We start from the raw sequence: 7,191 nt of genomic DNA, 5'->3' as shown, positions 1-7,191 counted from the left end.
GCGACCGCAGCTTCCGCCGGCTCCCTCCGAAAAGCGCCTCCCGCTCTCCCTGCGTCTCCTGGACGGTCTCGCTCCGAGTCTGCGCTTCTCTCTCGCCCTGCCGCCAGACTCGGCTCCTCTCCCGCGCTCTCTCTCTCTCTCGCTCTGACCTCCGCCCCGTCCGGCCCTCCCGTCCGCGGCGGGGGAGGCCCGGCGGGCGAACCCTTCCGTGCGGCCGCCTCGCCGGAGCGGGGGCGGCGCGCAGGGCCCTCTCCTGGGGCTTGCGAGGAGCGGCCGTCGGGGCTGGCCGCGTCCTCGGATCTCGATGCGATGCTCGTTCGGTTCCTGGGAAATCGTGTGCTCCGCCGGGGTCCGGGGGCGAGCGCCCTTCGCTGGGCGAGGGGGACGCTTCCCCGGCACCCCTGGCGGCGTCGGACGCCTGCGGGTGCCGGCGGACGGAGCAGACCGCGCTGCACGGGGTACGGGTGCGGGGCCCGCCCGGCTCCGGAGACCGGAGCGCTCGGGCGGACGCCGGGGGGACCGGACGCCCTCTCCGGGCGGAGGGGTTCCGGGCGCGCCGTGGGCAGAGGGAGGGTCGGGTTCGCCTGGAGCCGGCCGAGACCCCTGGGTTCCGGCCGAGCGATCGTCCCTCCCCGCCGGGGCGCGGGGTGCCACATCGATCGGGTTGCGGAAATGGGAGACGTGGGGCCCTTCTCTCGCGTCAACCGCAGCCCTCCGTTTTCTCTTTTCCGGCTTGACTCTGTTCGCCACCTGTGATGCTCTCTGGCCGGTTCCCTCGGGCGTAGCGGGACGGGCGGCGCGCGCGACGCTCTCGCGGAGCGTCCTCCGACGCTTCCCCGGGCTCCCGGAGCCGCCTCCCGGCCCGAGGGGTGCCCGTCCGCACTCATCGGCTGAACTTCCGCGAATTGCAGTACCCGATTCGGCCCGCCGGGGGGGCGCTGCCGCCGGGGGAAGAGGGGGACGGGCCGGGCCTGGCGCCGGGCTCCGCCGGACGCCCGGCGCTGCCCCGTCTCGGCCTCGGAAGGGGGAGTCGGGGGAACGGGAGGCCGGGAGTCCCGGAGAGAGAGAGAAAGAGAGAGAGAGAGATAGAGAGACCTCCGCGGTTCCGCCTTCGACCACCGGGGGCGCCGCGCACCCGTCCGCACGGGCCCGTCCCGGTGGCTCCCGGCAGGGCTCTCCCAAACCCTCTCCCAGGGCCCCGGTCCGGGAGCCCGACTGCGTCCGCTCTCCGCTTCCAGAGAGGAGGCTGTTGGACGGGGAGAGCTGGTACCGGGCTCCTGGAGCCCTGCCTGGGCAGCCTATGGAAGGGAGGGAGCCCTGGCCCTGCTGCTCTCCGAGCTCCGGCCCTGCTGCTCTCCGAGCTCCGTGCCTACTCTGCCACGGGTCCTTTCGCAGGAGCTCCAGGGAAACGGGCTTTTCGGCCCCTGACAGAGTCCCGGCTCTCTCGCTCGCCTCGTTGGTACCTACTGATCCGGCGGAGGTGTTCTCCGGCGGGTAGCGACACGGACGGCCGAGGGCGCGCTTCACCCAGGCTTCAACCATCTCCTCCCCGAGCCCCTGGAAGTGCAGCTGGGCCGCGGGCGCCCCGGTCCGCACTCATCTGCGAAACTTCCACAAATTGCAGTACCCGATTTGGCCCGCTGGGGGGCGCTGCCTCCGGGGGAGAAGGAGACGTGCCCGGCCCGTACGTCGGGCTCCAACGGATGCCCGCCGTGGACCCTTTATAGGCCCCATCCTGGTCCTGCCATGCTGTTATCGGAGCTCCACGGCTATCTTGTCACTAAACCTTTCGTTTGAGCTCCAGGGCTTTTTGCTTTTTGTAACCCGGTTCCTGGAGCCCTGCCTGGGCAAAATCGGATGCAAGAAGGCCCTGCCCATGCTGATCTCTGAGCTCCGCGCATCTTCTGTCACGGGTCCTTTCGCAAAAGATCCAGGGAAACAGGCTTTTCGGCCCCGGACAGAGTCCCGGCTCTCTCGCTCGCCTCGTTGGTACCTACTGATCCGGCGGAGGTGTTCTCCGGCGGGTAGCGACACGGACGGCCGAGGGCGCGCTTCACCCAGGCTTCAACCATCTCCTCCCCGAGCCCCTGGAAGTGCCGCTGGGCCGCGGGCGCCCCGGTCCGCACTCATCCGCGACACTTCCGCGCTGGAGTCCGACGCTCGCCGGCCGCGTCCCCCGGCCCGCGGGGGCCCGGGGGGAGGCCCGACGCGTGCGGGGGGAGGCGGCGGGCGGCGGGGGCGCCCCCGCGCCACCCGACGGCGCCCCCCGGTGGACAGAGGCGGCTCGGAGCGAGACGATCGGGGGAGGACGGCGGCGCGTGACCCGCCCCGGCCCCCTTGGCCCAGCGGACGGGCAGGCGGCTCCCGGGCGACCCCCCGATCCCCGCCGCGGCGCCCCCCGGTGGCCGCCTGACGCCACTGCGGGGGGTGCAGATTCCGTGTGTCCTCTCGGATAAAAACAAAAGAAACGATTCCCGTCGGGCGAAAGTAAGTGGGACGCAGGGCCCCGGGCCCCGACGGTCCGCGCGCGCGGCGCCCCCCGCTGGCCGGTCGAAGGGATGACAAAAATAAAATGAAAAAAATTTCAAAAAAGCACTCGCCCCAAACAGACGAAAGGTACCCGGTCCGCCCGGATGAACCCTCCCCCGTGTCCCCGCCGCGGCGCCCCCCGCTGGCCAGCCGAGGTAATACACGATTGAGAGGGGGGGAGTGAAAAAAAAGGGCAAAAAATGAAAAACACCCCACCCATTTGAATGCAAAGTCCCGGAGCGGCCAGGGGTGGACGCCGGTCCGCGCGCACGGCGCCCCCCGCAGGCCAGTTGAAGGGAAGAATGGAACGAGACTAAAAGATAAAAAAATTTCAAAAAAGCACTCGCCCCAAACAGATGAAATGTACCCGGTCCGCCCGTGTCCCCGCCGCGGCGCCCCCCGCTGGCCAGCCGAGGTAATACACGATTGAGAGGGGGGAAGTGAAAAAAAAGGGCAAAAAATGAAAAACACCCCACCCATTTGAATGCAAAGTCCCGGAGCGGCCAGGGGTGGACGCCGGTCTGCGCGCACGGCGCCCCCCGCAGGCCAGTTGAAGGGAAGAACGGAACGAGACTAAAAGATAAAAAAAATTCAAAAAAGCACTCGCCCCAAACAGATGAAATGTACCCGGTCCGCCCGTGTCCCCGCCGCGGCGCCCCCCGCTGGCCAGCCGAGGTAATACACGATTGAGATTAAAAAAAACCAGGCAAAAGACAAAAACACTCCACCGATTTAAATGCAGTGTTCACGAGCGCCAGTCCGCGCGCGCGGCGCCCCCTGCTGGCCGCGTAAAAAAAATAATAATAATAATAATAATCCACCGTTGTGAATTTGCGATGTGTCCGGTACGGCGGCGGCGGGGAGGCGTCTCCCCTCGTCGGCGCACCCTGGTGGGGGGAAATAAATGAAAGGGGAAAAAAAAAAAAGAACAGCCCGGGCTCTCGCCGGCTTCCGCAGCCCGGGCTCCCTCCGGCTTCCGCGGCCCGGGCTCCGTACATACAGACAGCAAATGAAATAACTGACGGATGGATGGAAGAGAAGAACAGCCAGGGATCTCGCCGGCTTCCGCAGCCCGGGCTCTCGCCGGCTTCCGCAACCCGGGCTCCAGCCGGCTTCCGCAGCCCGGGCTCCCTCCGGCTTCCGCGGCCCGGGCTCTCTCCGGCTTCCGCGGCCCGGGCTCCCTCCGGCTTCCGCGGCCCGGGCTCCCTCCGGCATCCGCGGCACAGGCTCCGTACATACAGACAGCAAATGAAATAACGGACGGATGGATGGAAGAGAAGAACAGCCAGGGATCTCGCCGGCTTCCGCAACCCGGGCTCCAGCCGGCCTCCGCAGCCCGGGCTCCCTCCGGCTTCCGCGGCCCGGGCTCTCTCCGGCTTCCGCGGCCCGGGCTCTCGCCGGGTGAAGATCAGGCGAGAGTAGGGGTGTCCTCCGCTGGACGGGAAGCCCTGGCCGTGGAGCCGCCGCACGGACCGGGGGTTGACCCGGCCGGGGACGGGCAGGAGGCGAGGCCCGGACTCGCTCCCGTCCAGACGGCCCGAGGCCCCTCCTCCCCTCCCGGTGGACCCGCCCCCGACTATTAAGCCCGGCCAGGGAGTCCACGTCGGCCCCCGGGCGGACCAGGGAAGGATCCCCCTTCCGCGCTCCGCCGCGCTCGGAGGCGCTGACGCGCCGGGCGGACGGGGCGCCTCCGGCCAAGTCCCCGGCCGGGACTTGGCTGGCTGGCGAGCGAGGGAGGGCGAGGGTTAGGGCCCCGCGCCCGTCCCCCGCCCCGGGCCAAGTCCCCCGACCGGAGCGGAGCGAGCAGGCCGCCCTACCCCCCCCCCCCCCGGTGGCACCGCAGCACCGGAGATTATTCGGGTAATGCTCCACAGCGCTGCTGGGGAAGTGTTTGCTTTAAACACACTCTGCATTGCATACACACCGAAACCCATTCCAGTCTGGTAAACGTGATTCTCTGGGACTTGCGAGAATTGTATGCTGGGTAGTTGAGACATGACTCCCCCATCACCTCCCAGGGTCAGACTCATGGGGACCTCATTTTAGGTCCCCACCATGTCGGAGGTCCCGCCAGTGTTGGTGTGCTGTCTGGCCCTTGTCCCCGTTAGGATATATAAACAAGTGCACAGGACACACGCACACCCACACACACACACACACACACACACACACCATGCATACATACATACATACATACATACATACACACACACTACACACCAACAACATATACACACACTACACACCAACAAAACACACACACACACACACACACACACACACACACACACTACACACCAACAACATATACACACTACACACCAACAACATATATACACACACACACTACACACCTACAACATACACACACACACACACACACACACACACTACACACCAACAACATATATACACACACACACACTACACACCAACAACATATACACACTACACACCAACATATATATATATACACACACACACACACACACACACACACTACACACCTACAACATATACACACACACACACACACACACACACACACACACACCACTAACCAACTGAACAGAGGAGAGGAGGAGGAGATTCTGCCGGAGTCCATGTGAGTTAAACACAGGAGCTGCTGCTGCTGCACATGCTCAGCCGCTCCCTCCACTGTGTGTAAGAGAGGCTAGAGGGCTCAGCTGATCAGAGACAGAGCTCAGTGAGCAGCAGCCATACAATTCATTCACGGCAGTTCGTTAGTGCCTGTGGGTGGCCCCGCCGGGTGCAGAGACGGAGACATGGCTGTTTCCGTCTCTGAAACACAAAATTTGTCTGCAGAGGGGAAAGTTTGCACCACTGCCACCAATGAATGAACTTCCTAAAATAAAATAAAACTACCAGTGCTTGACGGCAGGCACGGGGGGGCCTTAAATATGGGGGGCCCAGGGTAATGTGTCCCTTGTGCTCCCCCCTTAATCCGGCTCTGCATACAGCACAGTAAAGGGAGGAGGAGCACACACTACATACAGCACAGTACAGGGAGGGAGCACACACTACATACAGCACAGTACAGGGAGGGAGTACACACTACATAGAGCACAGTATAGGGAGGGAGCACATACTACATACAGCACAGTAAAGGGAGGAGGAGCACACACTACATACAGCACAGGGAGGAGGAGCACACATTACATACAGCACAGTACAGGGAGGGAGCACACACTACATACAGCACAGTACAGGGAGGGAGCACACACTACATACAGCACAGTACAGGGAGGGAGCACACACTACAACTACATACAGCACAGTACAGGGAGGGAGCACACACTACATACAGCACAGTACAGGGAGGGAGCACACACTACATACAGCACAGTACAGGGAGGGAGTACACACTACATAGAGCACAGTATAGGGAGGGAGCACATACTACATACAGCACAGTACAGGGAGGGAGCACACACTACATACAGCACAGTACAGGGAGGAGGAGCACACACTACTTACAGCACAGTACAGGGAGGGAGCACACACTACATACAGCACAGTACAGGGAGGGAGTACACACTACATAGAGCACAGTATAGGGAGGGAGCACATACTACATACAGCACAGTACAGGGAGGTAGCACACACTACATACAGCACAGTACAGGGAGGAGGAGCACACACTACTTACAGCACAGTACAGGGAGGGAGCATACACTACATACAGCACAGTACAGGGAGGGAGCACACACTACATACAGCACAGTACAGGGAGGGAGCACACACTACACACAGCACAGTACAGGGAGGAGGAGAACACACTACATACAGCACAGTACAGGGAGGGAGCACACACTACATACAGCACAGTACAGGGAGGGAGCACACACTACATACAGCACAGTACAGGGAGGGAGCACACACTACATACAGCACAGTACAGGGAGGAGGAGCACACACTACATACAGCACAGTACAGGGAGGGAGCACACACACTACATATAGCACAGTACTGGGAGGGAGCACACACTACATACAGCACAGCACAGGGAGGGAGCACACACTACATACAGCACAGTACAGGGAGGGAGCACACACTACATACAGCACAGTACAGGGAGGGAGCACACACTACATACAGCACAGTACAGGGAGGAGGAGCACACACTACATACAGCACAGTACAGGGAGGGAGCACACACTACATACAGCACAGTACAGGGAGGGAGCACACACTACATACAGCACAGTACAGGGAGGGAGCACACACTACATACAGCACAGTACAGGGAGGGAGCACACACTACATACAGCACAGTACAGGAAGGGAGCACATACTACATACAGCACGGTACAGGGAGGGAGCACACACTACATCACAGCACAGTACAGGGAGGGAGCACACACAAGTAGTAAAACACAGACACAGGGGACCAGCGCAGCGGAATCTGTCCCAGTGGCCAATCCGCCCCTGATTACATACATAGCCACCATATTATTACATGACTAGCACAACGTTACACGAATAGCACCACATTACACGCATAGCACCACACTACACGTATAGCACATGATGATAGACCATATACCCCTTGACATTAGAGGAGGAGACAGGGCAGCTAAATTATTGCAATGCGAAGCCAGGTGGATAACCAGACTGAATGTTATTTACCCAAAAGGATT

This window comes from Pseudophryne corroboree, chromosome 3 (assembly GCF_028390025.1).
Source record: "Pseudophryne corroboree isolate aPseCor3 chromosome 3, aPseCor3.hap2, whole genome shotgun sequence".
Lineage (NCBI taxonomy): Eukaryota > Metazoa > Chordata > Amphibia > Anura > Myobatrachidae > Pseudophryne > Pseudophryne corroboree.
The sequence above is the reverse complement of the archived record's forward strand: the minus strand, read 5'-3'. Positions refer to the sequence as shown.